General features: G+C 40.5%; 1 protein-coding gene across 3 annotated transcripts in view; it reads right to left on the reverse strand.

Moving 5' to 3' along the window:
* LOC110833715 (uncharacterized) overlaps nucleotides 1-14,999 on the reverse strand; it is a 212,146-nt gene that overhangs the window by 7,904 nt on the left and 189,243 nt on the right. The window lies entirely within an intron of this gene.

The following is a 14,999-nucleotide window of genomic DNA, read 5'->3' on the forward strand; positions in this document are numbered from 1 at the left end:
AAAGCAAATTGTAATTCTCAGAACAAAACTGGGGTCTCGGGTTCGATTCCCTGCGGTGCCCGAATTTATAACTTGTGTTGGGCAAGGCCGTGGTCTAGGCAACACGGAGTTTTCCTCCGTGGCATCCCAACAATTACTCCATTCACACACAGAAGAAGGCAATGGCAAACCACTTCTGGATCATCTGCCAAGAACGTATATGAACAGGTCCCAGTCCGAGAAAAGGATGGAAGGATCCTGTTCATATGGACCTGTCGTCAGACAGAACACTAAATAATAATAATATGAGGTGGTCTACCGGTTAGAACGCTGGCCTTGTAATCCTGGGGTCTCGGGTTCGATTCCCGGCGGTGCCCGAATTTATAACTTGTGTTGGGCAAGGCCGTGGTCTAGGCAACACGGAGTTTTCCTCCGTGGCATCCCAACAATTACTCCATTCACACACAGAAGAAGGCAATGGCAAACCACTTCTGGATCATCTGCCAAGAACGTATATGAACAGGTCCCAGTCCGAGAAAAGGATGGAAGGATCCTGTTCATATTGACCTGTCGTCAGACAGAACACTAAATAAATAATAAATAGTCAAGAGTACGGCCTATTCTTAATCATGGTAACGTGTCTCATGTTCGGGATCCGAACCTTGACCTTCCGAAGTACTGGGGGTAACCAATCGACCGCGACGTTCGATTTAGGCAGAAACAAACCTAATAGTTATCTTTAATGACAACAGACAGTCAGATATTTTTGATTGCTCTGTGTTTATTTTATCCGTGCTTTGTGGTCACATGTATATTTAGCGTTGCAATGAGTCATACCTATGTTTTTATATGGGTCCAGAATGCTGGATGTTAACAAAAGAAGAGATATGAGTTTCCTTATACCGGCGGTCACACAATGATGGATCGTGGGTGCAGTGAAGTTATTAGCGAAGAGATTGGAGTAACAGGCAACAATAATGAATGACTAGGGCATTTACAAAGAACGCTTGCAAACCAAATCCCATAGCTGGTCCATCAATGCATGAACGAATGCTAAAATATGCCAGTGTGACGCAAAAACACAAATGGGACACCAGAATAGACCGAGAGATGAACACACGACAATTATTATAATTTAGAACTTTCTAAAACAAAAGATGTTGATCAAAATAGACAGAGATTAATTCGTAATAGTCCGATTTAAACATAACTCAAGGGATAGGTCACAGTTCTGAAAAAAAAATGTTTCCAATATTCTTCAGCCATCTTAGTCTTCTCATTTCCATTCACAGACGAACTACAAAAAACAAATGAGTGAACATTCCGCGGGTGTACTTTGAAATTATCCTCTTGAATATTCAAATAACTAAAAAAATACGAATCAAAAGATGCTAAACAAAGTTATATTACACATGGAAAATATAAACCAAAATTAACTTCGCCAGACTGCGGTAATTTTATGATCCGGTCTCTTCACCCAATTCTTTTCCGAGATCCACTTTCCCCCCCCCCCCTCCCACCCCACTCCTTATTCCAAATACTTCGCACAGATACACTTTGAGTTCAGTTATCCACTACGTTATATAGCCACTTGCCAAACCGCCCACTCGGCCTAAATATACACAGGCAGGGATCCAAATTTATTCCCCATTCACAGCAGTCGCGCGGGGACATTCAGATATCACACTCAGGTCCCCTGCACTAGATCAACAACTCATTTATATTAATCAAACCACAGCGCACGATATTGTCTAAAAATCTAAAAAAACAAAAACAAAAAAACATTCACTGATTTCTAGTGTTGCATTCTTAAGAATAAATATTATCACTGGCCAAATGTTCCGCCAGCACTGTGGCGCCACGCAGTGATAGCTTTATGCATTAACGGTTGCCAAGCAACGAAACAACAGTGGACGTAGATCGCTTTTGCGCTGTAAACCGGTTATGAAACTTTCGAGATGTAAGGTCTGACTTCTGTGTTACTAACAGATGGTTGAAAAATATGAACTTTTGTTCACTGGCTAAATAAGTAAGCAAGTGTATGTAGAGGAATAGTACGGTCAACATCCACCGCGTTTATGGAACCAGAAGGTCCCTTACAGCGTCCTTTTGATGACAGATGAAATTCTGTACGTGGATTAAAGCTGAGTGAGATTAACACGTGTCAAGAAACAGAAACCTGCCGATAATGCGAGACTTCATCACGTTCACTTTCTACCCTGACTGATAATTTCTCGTCTAACGTGGGCCGTTCATCCAAGGAGATTAAAAACGGAGTGGAAATTGTACGACTTCCAACATCACAAGAAAGTCACCACGATTCAACAGAAATTAACATCACAGTAGCAAAAAAAAAAAATTATGCCAAATTAATATAAGAAAAATTGAGGTTACTATGAGAGTATCTAAACGTAAGACAAAATTCTTCTGAGCAGTACCAAATTTAAAATATTATTCCTGATTAATGAGCAGACATGCGTCACAAGCCAGATCACTTAAAGACAATTTTTTAAACTTCTTATCTGGCCGCCTTCTTACTGACGACATCGCTTCTAATTTATTTCTTTTATTACCTTCCTCTCTGTTTCCTTTTTGTTTATTTCTTCCTGTTTTCAAATTCCCTTGTCCTTCCCCTTCTTTGTCAATTATTTACCACCCTATGAATGTTTTCGTGAGGGTTCGCGGCACACTGGTTGAGAAACATTCCCTCATGCTATGTGGTCCTCCACATCTCAGCATCAATTCTTTCCTAGATGGTGTTTCAGCGCAGCTGCCAGTGTTCACCTTTTCCTAATCCTTCATATCTCTGACTCCTGCATCCCCCACGCGGCCTAAGAACGAGACGCAGGCCGAGGGATGTCATTACCGCCCGTGATGTATCGTTTCCTGCTCCAGGGTTAATTGCAATTTAAGCTGCACCGCAGACGAAGGAGAACAAAGACAGCTTAGAAATGACGCAGGAATCTGGAAAGCAAAATGAATCCTTCGAGACTATTTTCAGTCGCTTAGCTTCGCAAAAACTTACATAACGTTTTGTACACAAACCGAAGGTTAATTAATTCTTACCGTGGTTTATCGCAGTACCAAATCCCCGTAAACTGCATACCACCCTTTGTCGGTTGTTCCCAAATTACAAACAATGCAACTGAGAACAATTAAACATTGCGGAGGGTTCAGGATGGACAGCGGGTGGAATCTCGACCACCCTCTGGTGGTTACGGTGGTCATGTTTCACACACGTGTGTGCATCCACCTTCTCAAGTAGGAAAACCTCCGTCTCTACGTGGCTTAAGGAACTGTGACCGCCCTGAGACCGGGGGCTCACACTTACGCGACAAAGCACAGCGGTTCGCGTTTTTACCAACGAGACGATCGTCACACAACACGCCAATGGCCAGAGAGCAGACACGTAAATGGAATTAGTTTCCTCTCGTAAAACATTCAAAGTTTTGACACAGGAACGTTACGGTGGGTAACAGTGCTTCCATCTTGCGGGCTCCAAAGTATACTGATTTCTGATAACTTTCACACGTTGACGAGAACTTTGTCGATACACAAAGAGTTAAACCTCTGATTTTAAATGTTACGACACAAAAACGGATTACTGTGTGTGTGTTTGTTCTGCGTGGCAAAATCTAAAAATGAGTTACCCCTGAATGATCGGCAACTTGCCTGACACGGCAGCTATGCTGACAGTAAACACGCAAGGTAAAAATGTGTTTTAGAAGGTACTTTCTATCAGCGACAGAATTCACTGCAGTGAACACAACATGCCGAGTCATTCTGTGGCCTATACAGATCGAAGGTTCATCACCGTCTTCACAAAATCCCGTCATTGGACTGTGACCCGCGTCACATTTATTCAGTTCAAATGCGGCATATTATTCTACTTAAGACCCATTTTAATATTTAATCTACGCCTGACGTGTACAAGTAAACAGCATCCTTGCTACTGTCTGCAAATCTTTAAACTGGACTGTACTTAATTCTTACTGAATCTTGCAGACATTTTGTGCCGGTCATGTAACATAGGCCACTACTGCGTGGAACAGGCTGTGTTCCAAAGATCGCATTACGATATTACAGTAGACAGAATTCAATACCTTCAAAGGTGTTCGTCGGTTGCTTGGGCTCCCTTTCTACGACATGCCACACAAAGACACCCTTCCCACCCTTGAACAGCGCCAACTTTCATAATGAACTACATTAACAGCAGAATTCCGGGACCTGAAGACTTTATACTATTATAAGTTATCATGAAGATGCGAAAGGAAGGGGAAAATGAAAGATTAGAAGGTAGAGAAATGTACGAAGAATGGACGGAGTGATACATACACACACTCAAATGATAGGAAGATGCTGTAAGTTGATTAAAAACAACGCTACGTGTAAAGAAAAGAGATGCGGAGAAGATTGCAGGGGTGATGTTGGTCCCACTGATGAGATGTTACAGCAGTTCACTCGGCCCTGCCATTACGAAAAAGTAAACAGCTATAATCTCAACCCTCTGAAGCCCGAAGCTCATGCAAAATACTATTTAAGAATTCAGTCCGTACCGCGAAGAAAACACATCGCTTCACCATTCCGAAGATCAACTGGTTAACGCTGTTTAAGGAAATAATCGCTGTTTACAGTGAGAATTGTATAAAACCGATAAATAAAAATAAAGAATTATTGATTCTTGAAGAAGTGGTACATATAGTTACCACTGGGTTGTAAAGTGTTAATACCGAACTGCACAAAACAGAGCCCTTGCGAAGCTAGTCAAGGAAATCGGAGCCTATTACGAAAAACTGAAGGCTCATTACCGTCTTCACAAAAGTAAGCCACTGGTTCGCACCGTGAGCCAGATTAATCCAGTCCATATTCTGAAGTTCTATATTAACATTAGCTTGCCATTTATGATTAGGTCTTCAAATCAAATTCTGTATGCACTTCTAATCACTCCCATGCGTTCTACATGCCCAGTATTATATTACCTTGTTATCCAAATATATCCACTGCCACGTCACTTTGCTGTGACCACTGATCCATGTTATATCCACAGATATCAATTTGCGACTCACCTACGGTCTTGTTTATACGCGGAATTTTGTTTGACCCTTGGGATTTCTAGGAATATATCAATTCCCGTACCTTGAACAAACCGGACTATTTCGAAATTGAATTCTGTAGTACGAACCACGCACCGCAATAAGCTACTGATATCAGAATTAAATGAAACGAACATATCAACTGATGTTATCCAATGGCCACCGACAACTTAAATGTTTTTTACGAATAAAAATGTAAATATTATGGAATGAGCTGATTTACAATTATTTATAAAAAAGAAAGTTAGGGGGGGGGGGTCTTTGCGTGCTTGCATGTTGAAGATAATGTTTCTTTACAAAAATTAAAACACTGGCTGCAACCATAATCGAGGATACACGAAGACAAAGTCACCATCCTTTGTTTCAATTTTGTTTAAAAAAAATGGGGGGGGGGGGGGCTCGGGGGTGCAGAAAGAGAACTTTCTAAATAGTGAACATGGAGATTAAACTGCCGAGGTAGACTGAAATAATAAAAAAAAAATGCTCCTACAGTACCGTAGAACAAATGATCAAAGCACGGAATACGCAGAGCAGACTAAACACTATCGAAGCAAAGGAATATAATAACACCGCGGTCGGGGCATAGGAGCTCTGTGTTCTGCAATAATTCTCACCCCCCCCCCTCCACCACCCCACTGCCTTTGGTAACCGAATAATTCCGTACTTTGTCTCATCAGTTACTATTTGCTGTCTGAAAACACATTTTCAGCAGTGCCACAAAATCCCACTGCGCGTCTATACGCGACAGTCTTTTCATTTGAATTATAGTATTACCCACAATGCCACAATCAGCTTATTTCCTTCCCCCGTGCTCGTAACCAATCTCCAAAACGCACCCACCGTTCCTCTACCTTACTAATTCCTTGTCCCTTCCGCCCTCATCGCAAACAAAACAGCCCAATGTCAATCAGACAGTAGGAGCTGCGTGTCTGATGGTTTTTATAGTCGCGAATTGAAACAGTTGAAAGAGCTTATCTGATTAATTAATCGGCGTTCAATCAGTTGGGGCAGAAGCGACGGGAACTGAGTTTTGTTTGTATCTCTCAGCGACATCAAAGTGAACTTTAACATAAAAGGGGTTTCTCTTCCAAAGGATAGCGACCATAATACCGATGCTTTACAGGTTTTACTTTTTTTTTTTCTATACCCAAACCATAGTAATACTGCAGGCACTGATAAAAGGATGTATACAAGACTCTTCGAGGCAAAGAGACATGGACAATTCTTCTCTTTTTTTAATTCATTATTATCAATAGTTTCCACTAGGGAGAGATCCCTATCGGACATGGGACAAAACAGACTTCAAAAACAAAAGACAACGAACAGCAGTGCAACAAATTGGTAAAAAAAAAAAAAAAAAAAAAAAAAATCGACAAGCAATCCTTTCATTCACGAACATCCTCTGTTCCTTTTCTCTTCAGTTCCCTTCTTCAGGCCCCTGTTTGTGTTTTTCTCAACAGTCACGAACTGTTGGTAAAACAGGAGTGAGGGAGGGGAGAGGGACATTTGCATCAGACCTGGGGTTCTTATGCAAACATCAATGCGATTTCCCAATTCATTTATCGATGATGTGCCAATGTAAGTATTTTTACCATCCACAAGAAATTACAGGCATGAGCAATTGTGCGAAACAGCTCCGTTTTAATATTATAATAATAATAACAATAAATGTAATTAAGAAGGAAGCTGACAAGATCTTGAAATAGAAGGACCTTCTCATTGAAATACAGCGAATGTGGAAAGTGAAAGTAATCCCAATAATTATAGGAGCAACTGAAACTGTCTCCAAATCACTTAGAAAATATTTGACTAACATCCCGGGCCAACACGACATCAGGGAACTTCAGAAGACCGCCATTTTGGGATCTTCATACGTCATTAGAAAGTCGCTGTCGTAAAATATGTACATCCCTCACAATAAAACTATATAATACGCGTATTAAAAACAAAATTATCTCCGAAATAGCTGCTGCACTATGGACCTCAGGGGCAAGGTTTGTCTCGGGTACACAGAAGTAAATACCCTATAAAGGGGTGAATAGATGGAATAATAATAATAATAATTACGTTGAGCAAAATCTGGTTTAAAAACCTGGTTGTCCTTCAGCCAGTGAAGAAATCCAAGCTCTTTATTAGATAAAATGTCCAATAACGTCTTCACAATATCCCACCACCGGTCCCTGGTTTGTATGGCGTTTGAAGTTACGATGGTGTGAACTGCAAAGGATGTGAAAGGAAGCGGTCGTGACCTAATCTGAGGCAGCCCACTACTCCGAAAGGTCTTGGGGGAGATGAGGAAAACCACGAAAAACTTCAGTCGTCTTTAATTCGATATCTGAACCCAGATTACGAATCAGGAGTGCCAACCACTTGGCAATAGAAGTTAGGAAGCCAGGAGTAAATTGAATCTAGCAAATGGAAGGGGATACGGCCCGTGGACACCCCTGTGACGCACAAAGCGACTTATTGTTCCTGGAGCAGCAGATGCGGCCCAGACTTCCGGTCAGAAAAGCAGCTCGCTCGTAAAACGAAATCGTAACGCGTTTTCAACTGTGAATGTCGTCACAGAAGCTTACAGCGCCAATGTACAGGGCCACCCTGTGTTGCAGCGAACAGGCACAAAGACTGGCAGAATTCTTAAATGCCCGCATCCACTGAAATTCTATTATTCTGACGTAATACTCGGTTTATAACGAGACAGCGTGATTAAGGACAACTCTGACTTGAAGATGGCTGTCTTCTGGGTTGTTGCGCCGCGCAGTCTGGTAGACGTTCATCGAGGGCAATCTTACGATGATGATGATGGCGTTGACGAGCATCTCTGAAACGTCGGTACACTTATAAACGGTGCAACACCCCAGAAGACCGCCATCTTCATACTCGCCGCCGTGAGAACATCAAAATCTCAGTTCGTATTTGCCTTCAATTCTCACAAACCGTCTTTCGAAATTCTTTGTGTTTGTGTGTTCTATCTGAAAACTTAAACATTAAAATGTATAAAATTATAATTACGCCGTTTTGTATGGGTGTGAAACATGGTATTTTACATTAATGGTGAGAATATAAGAAAGGGTAACCTTTAAAACAAAAATCAGCGATCTGTTTAGTAAAGCTTACTGTAGCAGAGTAAGTCATGATAACCTTCACATGGTCGTTCCCCCTTAAAATAAAAACCAAAAAAAAATGTATGACATAAATTTTTAGCTCTTTGAGCCGATCTCAAAATACTTTGCATAGGCCGTCAACCTTGTAACAGCTTCATAACAATTTCCTCCACTTGGATCAGACATAAAATCAGTACCGTTCTACCGCTGCGCTAACCACATTTCATCTATACCAATATTTCTGGAAGAAACGGCTTGATTTATCGTGTTTATCATTTCAACAGAGGATTTAGAAATTTCAAATAGGACATGGCATTATAGGAGATGGTGAGGCAACCAGTCTACACTTCATTTGATACGGACAGACAGACAAATGGGAACGGGAGTGAATAAGGACGAAGGAAGGAAAAATAAGGCTAGCGAAATTCTTAAAGCTAACGACAGAAATGAAATATTGCCTTTCTCATTACGTTAACAAAATTACAGCCCTTAGAAAGGGCCGCGTAACTTAGGATTTGTAACAAACAGTGGCTCTATTTTAAGAAGACTGTCATCTGGATTGCTAGAATTTTACCGACGTATGTGCTGGCGGTAGCAGGGACCTCTGAAACATCGGTAAACTTCTACCGGACTATACGGCGCAACAACCCAGATGTGAGAACCTGTAACATCATTTTGAGAATTTATTTATTTATTTCTATGGCTAAAATCATCTATAAAAATAATGAGATCAGTGGAAAAAATAATGTCTTCTGTTATCAGACATTAAAATATATAGGCCGACTCAGGATCGTGGCCGGTTTTAGACCTAAGGGTTCTGCTACCAGGGAGGGAGGGAGTTATACCGACAAGGGGTACGTTCAAGATGAACATGTGAACAAGGCGTATAAGTGGCGTGGTGGTCTTCCTCCCATGCATATTCTTAAACCTAAATGTCTTCGTTTGGTCATCTACGCAAGTAATTTGAGAATCTGCAAACAAAGCTTACGCGAGCAGAAAGGAAAACCCAGTTCTTTGCTAGATTCACCTCGTAAGATCTATAACTTCGTGAAGGCGAAGCAAACAGAAATGCAGGTCAAGATAACACACGGCACGGCACAGCGCAAGATACATCCCGCTTCATCGTGTCAGCAAGAATCATAATTCTTTTATGAGAGCCGCTGATGTTACCAGACATCTTCGTTGCCTCACCAGCACTCGCTTTGTGGTACGGAAGAAGCAACACGGACATTATTTTTGATCTGAGGAAGCAAAGTGCTTCGGATAAGCTCTTTGGGAAAGAAAAAATACAACAACAAAAACAACGCACGCAGTCTCGACATGAAAATTTCAGCAAAGAGGGAGATAAAGGGCAGACAGAACAGAAACCTGCAATTCCACAGTTAACCACCATTGTTATTCGTTCAAAAAGGCTCTCGTGGTTTACAAAACACTCAATGAGCGCATACTCTGCGAACGTGCAAACGTTATATCACCCCATCTACTTCTAGGTCAACCAAGTGGACTATTAAACATTTGGAGGCGTTTCTCACAATCCCTTGATTCAATAGCGCTAATATTTGTAGAACATCCCTTAAAATACGCCACGACCACTTCCTTTTCACCCACGTTCTTTCTATATCATTCAAACGTAAATAACCGCTGCACTTACATAACGTCATTAAATTGCCAAATATCGATTCATATATCAGTAAAACGTATATTTATCTGAGGAAAATATAAGGATTTGTAGTCTTCCTGTTTCCTGTAACGTAGACTGCATGTAATACACCAAAAAGTTATAGTGGAACCACGGTTCCGGATAATTTGACGTAAATACGTCTATACGGTAAGGAGTTTATATAGTGGCTGTTGCATTGTCTTATCTTGGTTGCGCGATTCTTGTAGGAACGCTTGTAGTTGCTAATGATGTGGAAGCATTAACTTTACAAATTGTTGATATTTCCTAGGTAACCATCTTACACACATTTTTCGTTACACTTTTTCGCGGAATGACACTGACCCTTCCATATAGACGTATTTACGTCAAAAACGCCTGAATTTAGGCAATACGCACCATTATGAGTAACAGTGTTGCTGATTATAAAGAAGGCGGGCGGGCAAAATGGAATTCACGCTAAATCTACTCCGGGACACAACAGAAATAATTCATTAAGGAGCATTTTCCCTCGAAACATTATAAGACGGCGTTGCTGTCCGGAATACCAACATCGACAAAACGTCCAAAGTTCCGATTCGATGGGGTTGCAAGTAGTGAGCGGGAGTTCGTGTCTGGTTCATTTTAAAGTATCATAGGCACTGCACATTATCTGAGGTGTAAATTATATTTAATATTCACGACGTTTCGGGAGTTGGCTAAATCCCCATCTTCAAAAAAATTAGTTTTCAATAATCACAGAACTGTGTATAAAATATGCCTCAAAACAATTGGCAATGCCCGATATAATATTTTTTAAAATGAAATTTAAAAAAAAAAAACTGCAAATGACAGACCAGCTATTCAGGAGCCGGGGCAGACACCAGACATCAGACATCACGGTTCTGCGTTTCATTTCTCAACCTTTGAAGAACCCGTAGATTATTTTCTTGCGATTGTGATGATCGAATTTGATTCTTCCAACACAAGACCGTGTATGTTTGTGTTAGCTCGGGCACCGCATAATTTCCTTTGCAGAGCAGAGCAGCCATGTGCAAGGATCACCCCCCCCTCCGCCCCCATCCCATTTCCGTTCGCTTCCATAATTCCATCAGCATGATTTTTAAAACTCCAGCATAACAGAAGCAGCAGCACTGGTAATAAAACTCCTCCAGCCTCCTTTCTTGCCTTCTGAGCCGCGGTTTCTGTTTCTTTCTGAACGCGCATCGGTTTTGTTTCTGTTGAGGACCTGTCACCACCCGCGGTCCCCTGTTTGTTTACATCTCCACACCGAAAAGGTACGTCGTCTCTGCTTCCGAAGGAAAAATATCCATCCAGCAAACTCTCATTTCTAATGTTACCGAAGCGGAATGAATGTATTTGCGGTGCGGCCAGAACACGGCTCTAAATGTCAAGATGATTTAGCCCGATAGTCGATTCCCCAATCGATAAATCGCTTCTGGCTGATAGTATACGCCTACATAGAGAAAAGGCCGTAAGTCGACTTTCTGTATCGATCTAAATATTCTAATTCCTAACTAACCTGAAGATGATTCCACCGCGAATAAGACAAAAGAGACTATTTCATTTCAGTCCGTACCGCGAAGAAAACACCACACTTCACCGTTTCAAATATCAACTACTTAACGCTGTTTAAGGAAATAATCGATGTTTATAATGAGACACGCACTGCGTACATAATATTTAAGAATTCAGCCCGTACCGCGAAGAAAACACAACTCTTCACCATTACGAAGATCAACTGGTTAACGCTGTTTAAGGAAATAATCGCTGTTTATAATGAGACACGCACTGCGTACATAATATTTAGGAATTCAGTCCGTACCGCGAAGAAAACACAACTCTTCACCATTACGAAGATCAACTGGTTAACGCTGTTTAAGGAAATAATCGCTGTTTATAATGAAACACGCACTGCGTACATAATATTTAAGAATCCGGTCCGTACCGCGAAGAAAACACCACACTTCACCATTACGAATATCAACTGGTTAACGCTGTTTAAGGAAATAATCGCTGTTTACAGTGAGAATCATATGAAATTCATGAATGCACTCCAGGGGAAAAATACAGAGTCACTGCTTATTAAAATAAGTGGTTAACATAGTTTGAAATTGTCTTCAAAGGGTTAAAACCACCCCGTACATTTATCTGTCAGCGTACGTAACACAACATCGTAATGAAAGCAAATTTTCATAATAGCTCGTGTGCGTCGGTACAATCCAGAAGACAGCCATCTTTGTATTTGCCAATACATTCCAATTATCTTCAAAGTCTAACATCGTGAACAACCAAATGGATTTCTGCGCCCCGATGTGACTTAGGTAATGGATCTCCAGACTACCTGGGTACATGATTGCCATGGTTATCTTAATTAAACGTAAAAAGTGACAGTGGAACCACGGTTCCGGAGAATTTGACGTAAATACGTCAATACGGAAAGGAAGTTTATATATTGGCTTTATTCTAAATATTTCCTTTATACATGCTTTATAATTGCGTAAAGTTTGATTAAGACTTTGCTTATTTAACTTGATTTAGTTACGCTTAAGATGGGTCTGTGGTAGCTGAATGTAATGTAAAGTAATGTATTGTAATGTAATGAAATGTAATGTAAGATAAGGAAATGTAATGTAATGTAAGATAAGGAAATGTAATGTAATGTTTCCTAGGTAACCATCTTACACACTTTTTCCTTACACCTTTTTGCGGAATGACACTGATCCTTCCATATAGACGTATTTACGTCAAAAAGATCAAATTCTGGCGAACTGTCATTACATTTCCCAACCAATCACTAACTTCATTGGTCCATACATGGCACGCGTACCACAGGCTGATGGCCAGTGTACTAAGCGGACAGGGCTAGACTAGACAGATGGAAGCAAGGGTCTGAAGACCTGTTGGCGTCTCTAGGGGCCGCGTGTGCCCACCACAATGTCCATTTTCAGCACTGATGCTGAGCCGTTGAGAGCCCGCTGTCAATAATGTCACGAGGATTAAGAATTACTTGTCGACAGTTCCGACAACTGAACAAAAAGGAACAACAGTGCTGCCACAATACATAACAGAAAAGGCACATGACACATTTTTTCACTATCCAAAGTTATTAAAGCTCGCGAATACGTCGTTAAATCAGTAGAGAGTTTACTTAATTTTAATTTCTTTGTGATGTTGGGTTTGTATTGGTTGAATGTATGTAAAGACATGATTAAATAATTCAGGTTTGTGAGTCGGTCCTCACAACTTCATTTATTATGTTTTCGTTCGTGTGTAAAACGGCGATAAACCGAATGACAGGTGCTCCGAGAAGCCAGGTGAATACAACATAAACAAATACACTTCCCAAACCTAGAATGTGATAAATAGACCTAAGGTTGATTACCTCGTGTCCGTCCATTAAAGCTCTTTCATATAAACCATACAAAATACAATGATAACTATATATATAACATCTGATTCAACATTCTGTAACTTTACATTTTGCGCGCAGAGAGAATTATTTCAAAGAGCGATTGTTTCTTTAGACAACATTATCCAATTTGACGTTGATGCGGTGAAGTGTTGTTTTCTTTGAGGTACGGGTTGGATTTTTAAATGTTATTTTGTTAGGTATCGATTTGTAGCAGCTTCGACAGGAAAACAGGAGAGTAACCTGAGAAATTCCCAGGGCATTAACTACGTAAAAAGTAAAATCTAATATTTATTCTGAATATAATTAATAACGGGATTAAATATATATTTGTTCAAGGGATCGGTATCAGTTTACAGATTTGATGTCAAACTTAGCTGCATGAATCCGTTAGAACATTACAACATAATTCTGCAAGTAATCCTCTTTCCAACATGACACCGATTCTTTTTACCGTCTTCCGCAATCAAAGTTTCTAAGCAAGAATGCGAATCCTGAAGGCCCATTACTTCACAGACGGAATGATATGTCTGCTAGTTCGCTGATACTGTCGCCAGGATACCACATTTGTGCAAAAATGCAATGGCATAATTCACTGTCTGAACAGAGAGAGTTGAAATTACTGACCGCCTTTAACCTCCCACAATAAACAAATACAAAGGCGACATGAACTCTCTGAAGTCCGAAGCTCATGCAAAATAGTATTTAAGAATCCAGTCCGTACCGCGAAGAAAACACAACACTTCACCATTGCAAAGATCAACTGATTAACGCTGTTTAAGGAAATTATCGCTGTTTATTACGAGAATCAGAGGAAACACATTAATATAAAACGCACAGTTAATAATTCTTAAAGCGAGTGGGACACATAATTACAAAATCCTGCTACTATGCCATATCCTGAGTAAGATCAAATCCATTTCACACCCTCAAACAATTTTAATATTATCTCAAAATCAGAGCCTACGTAGTTTTTCCTGCTAAAATTTGTTACAGATTTCTTGTCTCCCCATGCGTGTTACATGTTTCGTCAATCTTATTATTATTATTTTTTTTACAAATAAGCACTATTTCAGGGGAAATTATTACAACATAGTCTTTAGATTCAAAGTTGTTTCATATTCGGTAATTCATTCTTACGGCCTGTAAAATTCTGGCAAAAAAAGTTTGTTTTCAAAGTGCCTCCTGGTGGGGGGATGGGGTGGTATGACTAAATGACAAACAAATACAATAATAAATTTTCAAATTACACTTTGAACATATAGATGTAAGATAGATCCAGAACGCATCAAAATTTCTGTTCTTAAAAATTACTGCCGAGCTCCTACGACACTCGACAACAAAAGACCTCAGTAGCAACCGCTGAGGTCACCAGTCACAAGTCTCGAGACGACAATAATTAGCAATGCAATTTGCGTTGGCTTCTGACACCGGGATTTCACCCACAAACACCACGACGCAGAATAAAAACAAATCCCACGAGAGACACCTCCAATCTACTACTTCTGAATGACCCCTTCGGGCCGACAAAGACTTCTCCTCCCGCCCCTATATATTCTTCATTACGGCACCATAGTTGAGTAGATTACAGAAAACTTTAAAAACGCGGGGACTGCGCCATCCTATGAAGGGAGATGCGGTTTTCGAAGCAGGAGTTTTACATGGAGATTTCTCAGGCCTGCTCCCTCTTTGTCTCTCTTCGGGATGTAATAACAAGTGACAGGCGATGTGGTGAGACGGTCTCCTGGGAGACG

Source organism: Zootermopsis nevadensis, unplaced genomic scaffold (genome assembly GCF_977971745.1).
Source record: "Zootermopsis nevadensis isolate Lab colony 2312 unplaced genomic scaffold, Znev_1.0 Znev_ptg000001l, whole genome shotgun sequence".
Lineage (NCBI taxonomy): Eukaryota > Metazoa > Arthropoda > Insecta > Blattodea > Termopsidae > Zootermopsis > Zootermopsis nevadensis.